Below are 19,401 nucleotides of genomic sequence, written 5' to 3' on the forward strand. Positions count from 1 at the left end.
TAAGCGGCTTCGGGCTGTGAGGGGGGCGTGGTCTCAGGGTGGGGTGTGGTAAAGTGAAGCGCAGCCTCAGTGGCTGAGGGGATGCAGAGCCTGCTGGGGTGCTGTGCCATTTACACTGCAGGCCCCAAGGGGACAGAACTACGTCAGAGGAGTGTTTCGCTTTGCCCCTAGCAACGCCTTTAGGTTCATTTTGGAATTTATTTTAGACTTCCTCATGGACTTGCTGTTTGCTTAGCAGCAGCTTTATTTTTCTGATAACAGGAGACCCGTGGGTGACTCTGCAGGGGCTCATATTCTGGTGGTGACCCTTGGTTGTCACTAGCTGCGGACTCCTATTCATATCTGTTGGCTTTCCATTTGCAGTTGCCTTTTTCTTAATTAATGCAAAATTAGGAGTTTGGAAAGAAACTTGTTTCCCCTTGGGAGTTCTTAGTAAAAGGGGTTGTCACCTTGGGGGCTGGCAAAACCCCCCTTCCTGTACAGGCCTGCAAAGGGAGGCATACTTACCTGGTGCAGGGGTCCTGACTCGGCAACCTCACTGTAAACATCCACTGCAGCCATTCGCTGGCCCGCAGCACTTCCCTGCTCTGTTTGCATTGTGTGACCATTTGAGATGGCGCAAGGGGAGCGGTCACCACTGCTGGCAGCGATTGGCTGCAGCGGCATCAAAACCAGATGTTTACGGCGAAGGAGCCAAGGCCTGGAAGTGAAGGAGTTGGGGGCCCAGCGCCGTGTAGTAGGTAAATATACGAGGCTGATAGTCGTCTTAAGTGGTGTCGTTGTGGCAAAGTGTCTTGTAGAAAGGGTAGACTTCACCCTTTCCTACCCTGGAAACAACAAAAACTCTGACTGTTGCACTGATCCATTCCCGCCTTGATTACTGTAACTCACAGCATCTCACCAGACTCTCCCTCTCCAATCTATCCTGCGCGCAAAGGTTTTTGTCAGGCTGCCCCTCGGCATATTCTCCACCGTCCCCATTATAGTGAATGGGGCCGGACGGACTTCAGGCAGAGCACGGCTGCACAGTAGTTTATGGACAGCCTACCGTAATGAGTTAACGCCACTGTGAAACAGGCCTTAGGCGCTATCTAAAAAAAACTTTTTACAGTGGCTTATCACATCCACTAATCTAACTCTTCTCCGTTCTCACCCCCCCCCCCCCATCCATCAGAGCCTGATCCATCATTCACCAGTATCCACCACATCCCCGATGCACACAGAAGCACTACAAATATCAGCTAGTGACTGGCTCATGTAGGTTTATAATATTCAGAATAGTGAGGTCCTACAGGATTATAAAATACACTGCTCAAAAAAATAAAATGGAACACTAAAATACCACATCCTAGATCTCAATGAAGGAAATATTCCAGTTGCAAATCTTTATTCACTACATAGTGGAATGCGTTGAGAACAATAAAGCATAAAAATGATCAATGTAAATCAAAATTGTTATGGATTTGGAATTATACTCAAAATCAAATTTCAGACTGATCCAACTTCAGTGGAAATGGCTCAAGACAAGGAAATGAGGCTCAGTAGTGTGTGTGGCCTCCACGTGCCTGTATGACCTCCCTACAACGCCTGTGCATGCTCCTGATGAGGTGGCGGACGGTCTCCTGAGGGATCTCCTCCCAGACCTGGACTAAAGCATCTGCCAACTCCTGGACAGTCTGTGGTGCAACGTGACGTTGGTGGATAGAGCGAGACGTGATGTCCCAGATGTGCTCAATTGGATTCAGGTCTGGGGAAACGGGCGGGCCAGTCCATAGCATCAATGCCTTCGTCTTGCAGGAACTGCTGACACACTTCAGCCACATGAGGCCTAGCATTGTTATGCGTCAGAAGGAACCCAAGGCCTACTGCACCCGCCTATGGTCTGACAATAGGTCTGAGGATCTACCTAATGGCACAAAGGAGAAGACCGGCACTCGCTAAAATAGATGCAATGCTTCTTTTTATTGCCACATGGAGGAACCAAGTAAGTGAACCAAGTCTTTGTCAAACCTCGATTACAGAGTCGAAACGCGTCACTTACTTGGTTCCTCCATGTGGCAATAAAAAGAAGCATTGCATCTATTTTAGCGAGTGCCGGTCTTCTCCTTTGTGTATCTACAGGACGCCGACCCTGGACTCGTGCACTGCGCATGAATAGTGGAGTGCCGGCTGTTTCACTTTGTGGGTACCTAATGGCAGTCAGGGTACCTCTGGCTAGCACATGGAGGGCTGTGCGGCCCTCCAAAGAAATACCTCCCTATGCCACTACTGACCCATTACCAAACTGGTCATGCTGGAGGATGTTGCAGGCAGCAGAACGTTCTCTCCAGACTCTGTTACATCTGCTCAGTGCGAATCTGCTCTCATCCATGAAGAGTACAGGGCGCCAATGTCTCATCTGCCAATCTTGGTGTTCTCTGGCAAATGCCAATCTCCCTGCACGGACGTGTGGACGTTGGGCCCTCATACCACCCTCATAGAGTCTGTTTCTGACAGTTTGAGCAGACACATGGGTATTAGTGGCCTGCTGGAGGCTGTGGCCCTGCTCCTCCTGTTCCTCCGTGCAGTTTCAGTATGGGCCGAGTGTCTGCACCTCAACAACAACGTCTGTATACCAGCTCTTCCATTGGAAGGCAAGTACCGGTAAAAGGTGCATGAGCTGCGTACGGAGCAGTACGTTTTACTGCATCTACATACAGGTGACCGCCCGTTTGAAGACAACTACGCTGAGTGACTTCAAATAGCATTATTGTCCACTCCATCATGATCCATTAACAAGGAGCAGTACATTCACTGAGACACTGTACCAGCGCTGCAGTGATAAACAGCGGAGTTTAATGCTGAGTGCTCCTGTGAAGGTCGTCGCCTGGAAATCCAGCACAAGAGAGGATTATCTCCTGAGACGAGCATCGTTAACCCCTAGAGGCCCCTGGAACTGGCTAAGTACCCCTAGACAACGAGCATACTATTATTAACCCCTTCCCTACCCCCTAGATAACAAGCATACTATCATTAACCCTTTCCCTACCCCCTAGATAACGAGCATACTATCATTAACCCTTTCCCTACCCCTAGACAACGAGCATACTATCATTAACCCTTTCCCCACCCCCAGACGAGTATATTATCATTAACCCCTTCCCTATGCTCTAGATAATGAGCATACTATCATTAACCCTTTCCCTACCCCCCTAGATAACAAGCATACTATCATTAACCCTTTCCCTACCTCCTAGACAACAATCATACTACCCTTAAGGGTGCTGGCACACAGTACAGTACTGACATGCATTCAGGATGCAGTTTTCAATTTAGCCAGTTTATCAGCCTCGTTCTGCATTGTGGGAATGATTAAGTAATTTCATCTAGCTACAATAAAAAACTGCATCCTGAATGCATGTCAGAACTGCACTGTGTGCCAGCATCCTAACCTTTACCCATATTCTGCCACAGATGTACGTTAGAGAAGTCTCTGACTAGTTGTGAGTGGTAATCTCTGTAATAGTAGACAGCTGAAACTCACTAATATGCCTAGGTCATGGTACCAGTTGCATGTGATAATCCAGTGAGGAGAATACAATGGAGATGCTTTGGTAATTTATTGAGTTTTCCTTGAGCAAAGACAAATAGAGGACATTAGAGGTCAAAACGAGATGCTCTAACCAACTCTGAGTCTGCTGCAGAAAAGGAAGACACAGAACCAGAACAAACAGGATATGATGTCACAGAAAGGGAGGAGTAGACAGAGCAAAGGCAATGGGATTTACATAATACATTCAGGAATCCTATAACAAGAATGACCACAGGGTGGCAGCATTACGTAACATGATAATGATAATGATAACACAAATACAGCAATTTATCTTAACCTCTTCAGGACACAGGGCGTACCGGTACGCCCTGATGTCCTGGTACTTAAGGACACAGGGCGTACGGGTATGTCCTGTGTATTTCCGATCAACCGCCGCCCAGCGGGCGGCGATCGAAACCCGGTGCCTTGCTCAAATCATTGAGCAGGCACCTTGTCTAAATGCCCCCCCCCCCCCCCCCCGTGTCAGCGATCGCCGCAAACCACAGGTCAATTCAGCGGTGATCGGCGGTGCCATCGGGTCCCCATGCGGCTGTAGGGGGGACCCGATGGCATGGAAGGCAGCGCGCTGCCTTCCGGTGACATGCCTGTGAGATCCAGCCCCCTGGATCTCACAAGCCGGAAGCTGTATGAGTAAATACACACAGTATTACTCATACAGCCAATGCTTTCCAATACAGAAGTATTGGAATGCATTGTAAAGGATTAGACCCCCAAAAGTTTCAAGTCCCAAAGTGGGACAAAAAAGAAAGTGAAAAAAAAGTTGAAAGTGGTGAGGAAGGGTCATCCTAATATCCCCGAAACGCGTTATGGTTCTAACATTGCACCAGCATGCTGGGACAGTTAGTTTCCTGGATTCTGAAGTTGAAACGGCTGTGTTAAAAGACCAGCAATTACTAGAGGAAGCTCCGACTATACGAAGCTCCAACAAGCTACGTGAGCGCATAACAAGCTGATATCTGGTTCACTGTGAACATTCCAAGCCCCTACAAGGACAAGAGGACACGGTGCCAAAACAGTTATTTTCTTGTTACCTTGCCTCACAAAAAGTGTAATATAGAGCAACCAAAAATCATATGTACCCTAAACTAGTACCAACAATACTTCCACCCTATCCTGTAGTTTCTAAAATTGGGTCACTTTTTTGGTTTCTACTCTAGGGGTGCATCAGGGGGGGCTTTAAATGGGACATGGTGTCAAAAAACCAGTCCAGCAAAATCTGCCTTCCAAAAACCGTGGCATTCCTTTGCTTCTGCGCCCTGCCGTGTGCCCGTACAGCAGTTTTACGACCACATATGGGGTGTTTCTGTAAACTACAGAATCAGGGCCATAAATATTGAGTTTGGTTTGGCTGTTAACCCTTGCTTTGTAACTGGAAAAAAAATTATTAAAATGGAAAATCTGCCAAAAAAGTGAAATTTTGAAATTGTATCTCTATTTTCCATTAATTCTTGTGGAACACCTAAAGGGTTAACGACGTTTGTAAAATCAGTTTTTGATACCTTGAGGGGTGTAGTTTATAGAATGGGGTAATTTTTGGGTGGTTTCTATTATGTAAGCCTCGCAAAGTGACTTCAGGACTGAACTGGATCCCTAAAAATTGGGTTTTTGAGATTGCTGAGTTTTGCTTCTAAACTTCTAAGCCTTGTAACATCCCCAAAAAAATTAAATATCATTCCCAAAATGATCCAAACATGAAGTAGACATATGGGGTAAGTAAAGTAATAACTATTTTTGGAGTTATTACTATGTATTGTAGAAGTAGAGAAATTGAAATTTGAAATTTGAAATTTTTTCAAAAATTTTGGTAAATTTGGTATTTTTTTAATAAATAAAAATGCATTTTTTGGACTCAATTTTACCAGTGTCATGAAGTACAATATGTGACAAAAAAATTTCAAAAAATAGCCTGGTCCTTAAGGTGAAATAAGGCTGTGTCCTGAAGGGGTTAAATGGAAGAAATAAATGCTGGGACAGCACACCTTACACCCCCCTGCATTGAGCCCAGCCTGTCCCTGAATCAATTAACCCTTTTCTGCCACATTCCCTGACATAGGGTTAATCCTTTCACTGCCTCACTAAGGGTAATCCATTAACTCCTTCCTTGCCAAAACCCAATACTGTTGTGGGTTTTTCATAGTGTTGTTATTATATTGTTAGTAGTTGTAGTGATTGTGTATATGTGTGTGTATATATATATATATATATATATATTATATATATACACTCACCTAAAGAATTATTAGGAACACCATACTAATACGGTGTTGGACCCCCTTTTGCCTTCAGAACTGCCTTAATTCTACGTGGCAATGATTCAACAAGGTGCTGATAGCATTCTTTAGAAATGTTGGCCCATATTGATAGGGTAGCATCTTGCAGTTGATGGAGATTTGAGGGATGCACATCCAGGGCACGAAGCTCCAGTTCCACCACATCCCAAAGATGCTCTATTGGGTTGAGATCTGGGGACTGTGGGCCATTTTAGTACAGTGAACTCATTGTCATGTTCAAGAAACCAATTCGAGCTTTGTGACATGGTGCATTATCCTGCTGGAAGTAGCCATCAGAGGATGGATACATGTTCTCATTCTGTTTACCGCCAAATTCCAACTCTACCATTTGAAGGTATCAACAGAAATCGAGACTCATCAGACCAGGCAACATTTTTTTCAGTCTTCAACAGTCCAATTTTGGTGAGCCTGTGCAAATTGTAGCCTCTTTTCCTATTTGTAGTGGAGATGAGTGGTACCCGTGGGGTCTTCTGCTGTTGTTAGCCCATCCGCCTCAAGGTTGTGCGTGTTGTGGCTTCACAAATGCTTTGCTGCGGACCTCGTTGTAACGAGTGGTTATTTCAGTCAACGTTGCTCTTCTATCAGCTTGAATCAGTCGGCCCGTTCTCCTCTGACCTCTAGCATCCACAAGGCATTTTCGCCCACAGGACTGCCGCATACTAGATGTTTTTCCCTTTTCACACCATTCTTTGTAAACCCTAGAAATGGTTGTGTGTGAAAATCCCAGCAACTGAGCAGATTGTGAAATACTCAGACCGGCCCGTCTGGCACCAACAACCATGCCACGCTTAAAATTGCTTAAATCACCTTTCTTTCCCATTCTGACATTTCAGTTTGGAGTTCAGGAGATTGTCTTGACCAGGACCACAACCCAAAATGCATTGAAGCAACTGCCATGTGGTTGGTTGACTAGATAATTGCATTAATGAAAAAATAGAACAGGTGTTCCTAATAATTCTTTAGGTGAGTGTATATATATGTATATATATATATATATATATATATATATATATACACTGCTCAAAAAAATAAAGGGGAACACTTAAACAACACAATGTAACTCCAAGTCAATCACACTCTGTGAAATCAAACTGTCCACTTAGGAAGCAACACTGAGTGACAATCAATTTCACATGCTGTTGTGCAAATGGATAGACAACAGGTGGAAATTATAGGCATTAGCAAGGACACCCCCAATAAAGGAGTGGTTCTGCAGGTAGTGATCACAGACCTCTTCTCAGTTCCTATGCTTCCTGGCTGATGTTTTGGTCACTTTTGAATGCTGGCGGTACTTTCACTCTATGGTAGCATGAGAACGGAGTCTACAACCCACACAAGTGGCTCAGGTAGTGCAGCTTATCCAGGATGGCATATTAATGCGAGCTGTGGCAAGAAGGTTTGCTGTGTCTGTCAGCGAGTGTCCAGAGCATGGAGGCGCTACCAGGAACAGGCCAGTACATCAGGAGATGTGGAGGAGGCCGTAGGAGGGCAACAACCAGCAGCAGGACCGCTACCCTCCGCTCCTTTATGCAAGGAGGAACAGGAGGAGCACTGGCAGAGCCCTGCAAAATGACCTCCAGCAGGCCACAAATGTGCATGTGTCTCCTCAAACGGTCAGAAACAGACTCCATGAGGGTTATATGAGGGCCCCGACGTCCACAAGTGGGGGTTGTGCTTACAGCCCAACACCGTGCAGGACATTTGGCAATTTGCCAGAGAACACCAAGATTGGCAAAATTTGCCACTGGCGGCCCTGTGCTCTTCACAGATGAAAGCAGGTTCACACTGAGCACATGTGACAAACGTGACAGAGTCTGGAGACGCCGTGGAGAACGTTCTGCTGCCTGCAACATCCTCCAGCATGACCGGTTTTGGCAATTGGTCAGTAATGGTGTGGGGTGGCATTTCTTTTGGAGGGCCGCACTGCCCTCCATGTGCTCGCCAGAGGTAGCCTGACTGCCATTAGGTACCGAGATGAGATCCTCAGACCCCTATGTGAGACCATATGCTGGTGCGGTTTGGCCCTGGGTTCCTCCAAATGCAAGACAATGCTAGACCTCATGTGGCTGGAGTGTGTCAGCAGTTCCTGCAAGACGAAGGCATTGATGCTATGGACTGGCCCGCCCGTCCCCCAGACCTGAATCCAATTGAGCACATGTGGGACATCATGTCTCGCTCTATCCACCAACGACATGTTGCAACCACAGACTGTCCAGGAGTTGGCAGATGCTTTAGTCCAGGTCTGGGAGGAGATCCCTCAGGAGACCGTTCCGCCACCTCATCAGGAGCATGCACAGGCGCTTGTAAGGATGTCATACAGGCACATGGAGACCACACCACACTACTGAGCCTCATTTTGACTTGTTTTAAAGGACATTACATCAAAGTTGGATCAGCCGGGGTAGTGGGTTTTTTCCACTTTAATTTTGAAGTGTGACTCCAAATCCAGACCTCCATGGGTTGAAAAATTTGATTTCCATTTTTTTATTTTTGTTGATTTTTTGTTGTCAGCACATTCAACTATGTAAAGAACAAAGTATTTTCAGAAGAATATTTAATTAACTCAGATCTAGGATGTGTTATTTTTGTGTTCCCTTTATTTTTTTTGAGCAGTGTATATACACACACACTAGCAGAAGGACCTGGCTTCACACGGTATATTTCATCTTTCATTTATGTTTGTGTGTGTTGTTAAAAGATATCAACAGTATCCCTATAACAGTGACATTTACAGTACCCTGCCCCCCTTAAGTGACCTTCACAGCCCCCCACTTCTTAACACTGACTGTCCCACTTCCTTAAAATGGGACCTCCACAGCAGCTTACCCCCTTAACTTTGACCTTCACAGCAGCCTTCCCCCTTTAAACAGTGAGTTTCACAACACCCCAATCCCCTTGACAGTGACTACACAGGAGCCCGCCCCCATAACGGTTGACCTCTACAGTTTCCCACCCCTTAACACTGACCATAGGTTACAGTCCCCTTAAAGGGGTTCTCCAGGATTTTAACCCCTTAGGGACATAGGGCGTACCTGTATGCCCTGATGTCCCGGTACTTAAGGATGTCCCGGTACTTAAGGCCACCCCCTTCCCCCGAATCGGCGATCGCTGCAAACCGCAGGTCAATTCAGACCTGCGGTTTGCAGCGCTTTCGGAAGTTTCTGATCCCCGCGGTCCGTGGATCAGAAACTTCAAATGACCTAACTTTTCATTTTTAACACCCCCCCCCCCCCTGCAGCCCTCTGTCACGGGGTTCCGAAGGTGCACTCGGTCCCCCATTGCCCGCAGAACTGTTGCTTAGCTTTTGGAATGAGGTTCTGTGTTTGACCTCATTCCCAGGGCGGCTTTACTAGCTGGGTGGCTCCCTGCTCCTAGTCTGCCTTGAGCGCCGAGCTGATCATTCGGTGCTCGACTGGTGGTCTGTCGGTCATGTGACGCTGGCCACGTCACATGACCCCTCACTTTCCCCACTATAAATACAGGCAGCCTGCTGGCTACAGGTTGCCTGTTAATTTCTAGGGTTTCCTGGCTATTTGTTGGACTGCTGTATACTTACCTGATTCTGTTTCCCTGACCATCCTTTTGCCTGCTCCGCCTGTACTGCGCATCCGTCCTGGTATTGTGACCTCGGCTCCCACCTGACTACTCTCTTAGGACTCCTCTTGTACTTCTCTGCTCTCCTGGTATTTATGACCCCGGCTTCTCCTGACAATTCTCTGCTTGCTCCATTTGTACTTTGCAGCTTTCCTGGTATTGACTCGGTCCGTTCACGTCCTGTTGTTTGTCTGTCTGTCATCCCTGCACTTATTCCAAGTTAGGGATTGCCGTCCAGTTGTCCCCTGTCATTAGGACTCGCGAGGCAAGTAGGCAGGGCCAGGGGTAAGGGTGGAGCACAGTGGTCACTTCCCTACCCCTGTGTGTACGCGACCGTTACAGATTAACAGGCCCAATAACCACTGTATTATGAATCCTCTGGTGACCCTGACTGACCATGTCTCTAATCTGACGCAGAGGGTGCAGGAGTTAGGGGAAAAACTCAGTTCTTTTGAGTTAGGGCAAGGTTCTTCCACTCCTCAGGCCTCCAGTCCGCATTTTGAGCCCCAGATTAAGCTCCCAGAACCCTTTTCTGGAGACCGGAGGAAGTTTCTCTCTTTTAAGGAGAGTTGCAAACTTTACTTCCGTTTGCGCCCCGTGTCTTCTGGCCCCGAGAGTCAACGTGTGGGCATTATCATTTCCCGATTACAGGGTGATCCCCAGGACTGGGCGTTCTCTTTACCTGCTAGCACCAGTTGTTTATATTCTGTGGAGGGGTTCTTTCAGGCCTTGGGTACCCTCTATGATGAACCAGACAGGGCTCTAGTAGCCGAGACGGCTCTAAAGGCACTGGTTCAGGGCAATTTACCAGCGGAGGATTATTGCACCCAATTCAGAAGGTGGTGTGTCCCCTCAGGATGGAACGAACCAGCCCTGAAAAGTCAGTTCAGGTCAGGTCTGTCTGATAAATTAAAGGATCTTCTGGTCAGTTATCAACTTCCAGAGACCTTAGAGGAGATGATGACCCTTGTTGTCCGACTTAACCGACGGGTTAGAGAGAGACGACAGGAACAACAGTTCTCTTCCCAGATGGTGGTCCAGCCAGAGGCCTATCCCAGAGACAATGCTGAGGTCTCCACCGAGGAACCCATGCAGGTTGGCATGACCCGAGGGAATCTTCGCCGCAGACGTGGAGAATGCTTTTACTGTGGAGATCCTGACCATTGGATCAACCAGTGTCCTAAGAAGGTCCTCTCTGTCAAGTCTCCTAAGACAAGGCAACCTAAAGACCAGGTACACCCTGAATTTTCTAAATGTAAGCTTTCGGTACCCATTACGATTTCTCTGGGAGTAGATAAATGGCCGGGTAAGGCCTTTATTGATTCTGGCTCAGCGGCTAGCTTTATTGACTCTGAGTATGCTGTAAGATTGGGTATTCCTATGTTTGCCTTACCAACTCCTATCCATGTCATGGCTATTGATGCTACTCCTCTTATTGGTGGTACGGTGAGCTTATGTACCTCGGAGATTTCTCTAACCGTGGGTGTGTGCCACTCAGAGAGATGTTCGCTTCTAGTCCTGGAGAACCTACCTGCTGAGGTGGTACTAGGGTTGCCTTGGCTCCGACTACATAACCCCACTATAGATTGGTCCAATGGGGAGTTGGTGAGATGGGGGCCTAAGTGTGACTCGTGCTTGTCCGTGGTACAGGCTGGGGTCTCAGTAAAGTCTGATACTTTACCCTCTGTTGTTAGAGAATATTCTGATGTATTCTCATCACCAACCCCGGAGGTTCTACCCCCCCATAGACCTTATGATTGTACCATAGAGCTAGTAGAGGGGGCCAAGTTTCCTAAAGGACGAATTTATAATCTTTCTATGCCCGAACGCAAGGCCATGGAAGATTATATTAAGGAGAGCCTTGGTAAAGGGCATATTAGACCTTCTGTCTCTCCTATGGGGGCGGGGTTTTTCTTCGTTAAGAAAAAAGATGGTGGTCTTAGGCCATGTATCGATTACCGGAGATTAAATAAAATCACTGTCCAGAATAGATACTCCCTCCCATTGATTCCGGATTTATTTAACCAGGTTCTGGGGGCAACCTGGTTTTCCAAAATTGACCTGAAAGGGGCATACAATCTAATCCGAATCAAGGAGGGAGACGAATGGAAGACGGCGTTGAATACTCCGGTAGGACACTTTGAATATCAAGTGATGCCTTTTGGACTCAGCAATGCCCCAGCTGTGTTCCAAAACTTCATGAATGACATTCTTAGGGAGTACTTAGGTAAATTTGTTATTGTTTATCTTGACGACATTTTGATATTCTCTCCTGACTTCGAATCCCATGTGTCTCATGTTAAACAAGTATTAGAGGTGTTGAGGGAGAATCAGCTATCCGCTAAACAAGAGAAATGTGTCTTTGGTGTACAGGAGATTCTGTTTCTAGGGCATGTTCTGACTCCTCACGCCTTCAAGATGGATCCTGGTAAGGTACTAGCAATTAAGGAATGGGTAAGACCTTCATCCTTAAAGGCCTTACAACGGTTCTTAGGTTTCGCCAATTACTATCGTAAATTTATTATGAATTTTTCCGTAATTGCTAAACCGTTGACCGACCTTACTAAGAAAGGGGCGGATTTGGAGAATTGGTCTACTGAGGCCATTTCTTCATTTCAAAAATTAAAAGAGGCATTCAGTAGCGCTCCCATTCTGATCCAGCCTGATCAGGAGAAACCTTTTATTGTGGAGGTGGATGCGTCCGAGGACGGCGTAGGAGCAGTCCTTTCACAAGGTCCTGCTAGCCTCACTAATCTGAGACCATGTGCCTTCTTCTCCAGGAAATTCTCTCCCACGGAGAGAAACTACGACATAGGGAATAGGGAGCTGCTGGCCATTAAATGGGCATTTGAGGAGTGGAGGCATTTCCTGGAGGGGGCAAGACATTGTGTAACTGTTGTCACTGACCATAAAAACCTTATGTTTCTCGAGTCTGCTAAGAGGTTGAATCCCCGTCAAGCCAGATAGTAACATAGTAACATAGTACATAAGGCCGAAAAAAGACATTTGTCCATCCAGTTCGGCCTGTCATCCTACAAGTTGATCCAGAGGAAGGCAAAAAAAACCCTGTGAGGTAGAAGCCAATTTTCCTCACTTTAGGGGAATAAAAAATTCCTTCCCGACTCCAATCAGGCAATCAGAATAACTCCCTGGATCAACGACCCCTCTCTAGTAGCTATAGCCTGTAATATTATTACACTCCAGAAATACATCCAGGCCCCTCTTGAATTCCTTTATTGTACTCACCATCACCACCTCCTCAGGCAGAGAGTTCCATAGTCTCACTGCTCTTACCGTAAAGAACCCTTTTCTATGTTTGTGTACAAACCTTCTTTCCTCCAAACGCAGAGGATGTCCCCAGATGGGCTCTGTTTTTTACTCGTTTTGATTTTTCCATCACGTTCAGGCCGGGAAGTAAAAATGTGAAGGCGGACGCATTATCTCGGAGCTTCCAGGCTTTTCAACCTACTGAGGTACCACCTGAATCCATCCTACCAGCAAAAATCTTCTTAGCAGCTCTTACCCAGGATATCTCGGCTCGCATTAGGTCTGAACAACATCTGGCACCGGTATCCACCCCAACAGATAAGTTGTTTGTTCCCGTACAATTTCGTCTCCAGCTGTTGGGTGAGTGTCACGATTCTGCCTTTTGTGGACATCCGGGTGTTGAGGGCACTAAGGATCTGGTTTCTAGATCTTATTGGTGGCCCACTCTAACTAGGGATGTCAAGTCCTACGTGTCAGCCTGTGAGGTTTGTGCCAGGTCCAAGACACCTAGGACTCGCCCTGCTGGTAACCTACGACCCCTACCTATTCCCAGTAGACCCTGGTCCCATATCTCGATGGACTTTATAACTGACCTACCGCTGGCGGAGGGTAAGACTGTGGTTTGGGTAGTGGTCGATAGGTTTAGCAAGATGGTTCATTTCATTCCCCTGTCTAAACTTCCAAATGCTAAAACCCTGGCGTCTATTTTTGTGAGAGAGATTGTTCGTTTACATGGCATCCCGGAAAATATTGTTTCTGACAGGGGTGTGCAGTTTGTGTCCAAATTCTGGAGGGCCTTCTGTCAAAGATGTAAAATTTCATTGTCTTTTTCTTCCGCCTACCATCCTGAGAGTAATGGGCAGACTGAACGCCTTAATCAGTCTGTGGAACAATTCTTGAGGTTGTATGTTGCTGATGACCAGCAATTATGGGTCAAATTCCTTCCGTTGGCTGAATTTGCTTTGAATAACCGTGTCAATTCTTCTGCTGGGGTCTCCCCTTTCTTTTGTAACCATGGTTTTCATCCCCGTTTTCATTCTGGGTCGTCCGTCTCCTCCTCTAACCCTGAAGCGGATAAACTCTCCTCCGAACTGTGCACAGTTTGGGCCCGGGTTCAATCGAACCTAGAAAAGGCTCAATGTTCTCAAAAACTCAAGGCCGATAGGAGACGTTCAAGGGGGGTAAACTTTCAGGTTGGGGATAAAGTATGGTTGTCCTCCAAGAATCTATCTCTCAAGGTAACTTCTAAAAAATTTGCTCCTCGTTTTATTGGACCATATAAGATCACGGAAGTGATTAACCCGGTATCTTTTAGGTTGGAGCTGCCTGAGTCATTCCACATTCATAATGTGTTCCATAAATCTCTGCTTAAAAAATATTTTGAACCGGTAGTACCATCAAAAGCCTCGCCTCCGCCGATTCTTGTTAATGATGCTGTCGAGTATGTGGTGTCTAAAATAGTGGATGTCAGGAAGGTGCGTAATTCCTTGCAGTACCTGATTCACTGGAAGGGGTATGGACCTGAAGAGAGATCTTGGGTACCTGCCAGGGAGGTTCATGCTCCTAGACTTGTTCGTAAATTTCATTTAGAACACCCTGAAAAGCCATCGCCTGAAGTCTTGGGTCCGGTGGCCCCTCGTAAAAGGGGGGGGTACTGTCACGGGGTTCCGAAGGTGCACTCGGTCCCCCATTGCCCGCAGAACTGTTGCTTAGCTTTTGGAATGAGGTTCTGTGTTTGACCTCATTCCCAGGGCGGCTTTACTAGCTGGGTGGCTCCCTGCTCCTAGTCTGCCTTGAGCGCCGAGCTGATCATTCGGTGCTCGACTGGTTGGTCTGTCGGTCATGTGACGCTGGCCACGTCACATGACCCTCACTCCCCACTATAAATACAGGCAGCCTGCTGGCTACAGGTTGCCTGTTAATTTCTAGGTTCCTGGCTATTTGTTGGACTGCTGTATACTTACCTGATTCTGTTCCCTGACCATCCTTTTGCCTGCTCCGCCTGTACTGCGCATCCGTCCTGGTATTGTGACCTCGGCTCCCACCTGACTACTCTCTTAGGACTCCTCTTGTACTTCTCTGCTCTCCTGGTATTTATGACCCCGGCTTCTCCTGACAATTCTCTGCTTGCTCCATTTGTACTTTGCAGCTTTCCTGGTATTGACTCGGTCCGTTCACGTCCTGTTGTTTGTCTGTCTGTCATCCCTGCACTTATTCCAAGTTAGGGATTGCCGTCCAGTTGTCCCCTGTCATTAGGACTCGCGAGGCAAGTAGGCAGGGCCAGGGGTAAGGGTGGAGCACAGTGGTCACTTCCCTACCCCTGTGTGTACGCGACCGTTACACCCTCATTGTTATCTGCCGGCGGGGGGAGGTGCGGGCGGTGCTAGGGTGGCGATCATCCACCCGCCCCCTCTCTCAGGATGGCCGAGCTGTTAGCAGAGTGTCAGCACATTGCTGACACTGCTTGAAACGGCTGACATCCGTGCTCACAGATGTCAGCCGTTTAACCCCTTCCATGCCGCGGTCTGTAGGGACCGCTGTGTGGAAGGGGTTTACAGGGATGGAGCTCCCTCCCTCTCCCATCGGGGGCTGCTGTGCCATTTCAGCCCCCGATTCTTGACGGGATCACAGAGGGAGGGGGCCTCCCTCCCCATCATCCGCTGCTCTATTGCATCAGACTTCTGCTAAAGGCAGAAGTCTGATCAGACTAAATGTAAATTGAAAATACAGTACAGTTCACTATATAGTATACTGTATTGTATTATACAGACATCAGACCCACTGGATCTTCAAGAACCAAGTGGGCCTTGGTCAAAAATGAAAAAAAACACATTTATCACTGATTAAAAAGGAAAAAAAATAAAATGCACTACACATATTAGGTATTGTAGACAACACACAAGATCTGATATGTTAACTAAACCAAACATTACCGTTCAGGAAATGAATGCACTAGAGAGTTTGTCCAATAACCCCGATCTCACCATTAAGCCCGCTGACAAAGGGGGTGGGATCGTGGTTATGGACACCTCTCAATACATAAATGAAATCTATAGACAATTAGGAGGACCAGGTACTTATTGTCACGGAACCATGAACCAGACGTACAACAAGGGATAAGTGAAAATAGGAAGGCTTTATTGAAAATAAAGCTGTAAAGCAAAAGTCCAAACGGATGGCGAAACCGAAGCAGAGTCTTTGCGAAGCCAGAGGTCAGGAACCAGAAGGGTAGTCAGACGAAGCCAGGATCAGGAACCAGCAGGGTAGTCAGACGAAGCCAGGATCAGGAACCAGCAGGGTAGTCGGACGAAACCAGGATCAGGAACCAGCAGGGTAGTCGGACGAAACCAGGATCAGGAACCAGAAGCAGCAGCAGTCTAGAAGCATGTGAACACAGGAGGACCAAGCAAGGAACTGAAGCCACAGACCTCCTATATATATGAGCTAGGCATCCAGCTCCTCCCAGTGGGAAGGAGGAGCCGCAGGGTGGGAGGCTACAAGAAACCAAGATGGCCGCCAGCACATGTCAAACGAAGGAGAACAGCAAGAAGGTAAGACCATGACAGTACCTCCCCCTCAAGGGCCCCTCCTCCGCGGAGTAAAGAACGGTTTCTGAGGGAAGCGTGCGTGGAAGGCTCGGAGCAAGGCAGGAGCATGGACATCTGCGGAGGGAACCCAGGAACGCTCCTCTGGACCATAACCACGCCAATGGACCAAAAACTGCACCCGACCGCGGACCAGGCGTGAGTCCAGGATATTGCTCACCTCATACTCCTCACGATTACCCACTTGGACCGGACGAGGCCGAGGAACCGAGGAAGTGAAACGATTACACACCAGTGGCTTCAACAGGGAGACATGAAACACGTTGGAGATCCGCATGCCAGGAGGAAGCGCAAGGGCATAGGCTACCGGGTTTACCCTGCGAAGCACTCGGAAGGGACCAACAAAGCGAGGCGCCAGCTTGGGAGTGGGCACTCGAAGGTTGAGGTTGCGGGTGGACAACCATACACGGTCTCCGACCTGGTAGGAAGGAGCAGGCGCTCGTCTGCGATCAGCCTGGAGTCTCTGGCGCTGCGCAGAGACCTCAAGGGACTTCTGGATCAGTACCCAAGAAGCACGTAGGACGGAAAGGTGATCCTCCACAGCCGGAATATCCTGGGGAGAGAATACCTCCGGTAACACGGCAGGTTGGAACCCATAATTGGCCATGAAGGGAGACGTCCCAGAGGAAGAGTTCACCGCCGTGTTCCTGGCAAACTCAGCCCAAGGCAGGAGGTCAACCCAATTGTCTTGGTGATCGGAGACATAGCAACGAAGGAATTGCTCCAAGGCCTGATTGGATCGTTCTGCGGCCCCATTGGACTGAGGGTGGTAGGCCGAGGAGAAGGAGAGATGAATCCCCAACTGGGAGCAAAAGGCGCGCCAGAACCTGGACACAAACTGACTCCCCCGATCTGACACAATCTCCTTGGGCAAACCGTGCAACCGGAAGACCTCCCTGGCAAAAATCGTGGCCAACTCTTGTGCAGAGGGTAACTTCTTGAGAGGAACACAGTGGCACATTTTGGAAAACCGATCCACAATCATGAGAATGACCGTATGGCCTCGGGATGCAGGGAGGTCCACAATGAAATCCATCCCCAGGTGTGACCATGGGCGCTCCCCGGTGGCTATGGGTTGCAGAAGGCCCAACGGAAGGTGCCGAGGGGACTTACTCTGGGCACAAACGGAGCATGCCGCTACATATGCGGCGATGTCGGAACGTAGGGAAGGCCACCAGAACAGACGTGAAACAGCCCAGGACAGCTGATTCTTTCCAGGATGCCCCGCGGTCTTGGAGTTATGGTAGGTTCGCAACAACCGAGTGCGCAACTCCTCAGGCACAAAACATCTGCCGTTGGGTCTCCCAGAGGGAGCACCAGATTGAGCCGCCAAAATCTGCTCACCCAGGGGAGAGGTCAGGCTGGTGCGAATGGCGGCCAAGATCTGATTCGGAGGTATGACCGAAGTCGGAATCGACTCCTCCCTGGACAGCTCGGAGTACTGCCGTGATAAGGCATCCGCCCTGATGTTCTTGGAACCGGGTAGGTAGGAGACCACGTAATTAAAACGTGACAAGAACAGAGCCCATCTGGCCTGACGTGGTGTCAATCTCTTGGCCTCAGAAAGGTAGGTCAGATTCTTGTGGTCCGTCAGGATGAGGACCGGAACCACCGAACCCTCGAGCAAGTGCCTCCATTCTTTAAGGGCCTGCACGATGGCCAATAACTCCCTGTCACCAATCTGATAGTTGCACTCCGCGGAAGACAGTTTCCGGGAGTAAAACCCACAAGGAAGCAGAGGACCCTCTGGTGTTCTACGCTGAGACAGAAGGACGCCTACTCCCGTCTCAGACGCGTCCACCTCGAGGACAAAGGGCAACCCAGGGTTGGGATGCGACAGAATCGGAGCCGACACAAAGGCGGACTTTAGAGCCTCAAAAGCTCTGATGGCCTCGAGCGGCCAGACCTGGGAATTACTGCCCTTCCTGGTCAGATCCGTGAGAGGCTTGGCTAGCATGGAAAAGTCCCTGATGAACTTCCGATAATAATTGGCGAAGCCCAAAAAGCGCTGCAGGGAACGAAGACCACTGGGCTGGGGCCACTGTAAGACAGCCGAAACCTTCTCAGGATCCATGGAGAACCCCTCAGCGGAAATGATGTAACCTAAGAAGGTTACCTGGGATCGGTGAAATTCGCATTTCTCAAGCTTACCGAACAGCTTGTTCTCTCGTAACCGTTGCAACACTCGTCTGACATCCAGAATGTGGGCCTCCATGGATTCAGAATATACCAAGATGTCATCCAAATAGACCACCACACACTGCTGCAACAGGTCACGGAAAACATCGTTGATGAATTCCTGAAAGACTGCGGGCGCATTGCACAACCCAAAGGGCATAACCAAGGATTCATAATGACCGGTCCTGGTGTTAAACGCGGTCTTCCACTCATCGCCCGCCTTGATCCTTACCAGGTTATATGCCGCCCTCAGGTCGAGTTTGGTAAAGACCGTGGCCCCTTTAAGGCGATCGAACAGCTCGGAAATCAAGGGTATCGGGTAAGCGTTCTTGATCGTGATGCGATTGAGACCCCTGTAATCGATGCAAGGCCTCAACTCACCGCCCTTCTTTTTCACAAAGAAAAATCCAGCCCCTGCCGGGGACGAAGATTTGCGAATGTGTCCGCGTGAAAGCGCCTCCCTCACGTACTCCTCCATGGCCTCATTCTCCGCTACCGACAGTGGATAGACTTTGCCACGAGGAGGAACGGCACCAGATTGTAACTCTATGGCACAATCGTATGGGCGGTGCGGAGGTAGGGCAACCGCGCGCACCTTATCGAATACATCCCGGTACTCCTCGTATTCAGGAGGCAACAGAGAGTCCGAGGAAGTACACAGCAACTTGACAGACCCATGGATGCAACTAGCCCCACACTGCGGTGACCACGAGAGGATCTCGGCCGATCTCCAATCGAAAGTCGGATTATGCTTCCGGAGCCAGGGGTACCCCAAGACCACCGAGTAGTGTGGAGACGAAATAACCTGGAGGCAGACCGACTCTCTGTGAACGGCACCAATGGCTATCCCCACTGGAAGGGTCTCATGAGTCAC

The sequence above is a fragment of the Bufo bufo genome, chromosome 6, assembly GCF_905171765.1.
Source record: "Bufo bufo chromosome 6, aBufBuf1.1, whole genome shotgun sequence".
Lineage (NCBI taxonomy): Eukaryota > Metazoa > Chordata > Amphibia > Anura > Bufonidae > Bufo > Bufo bufo.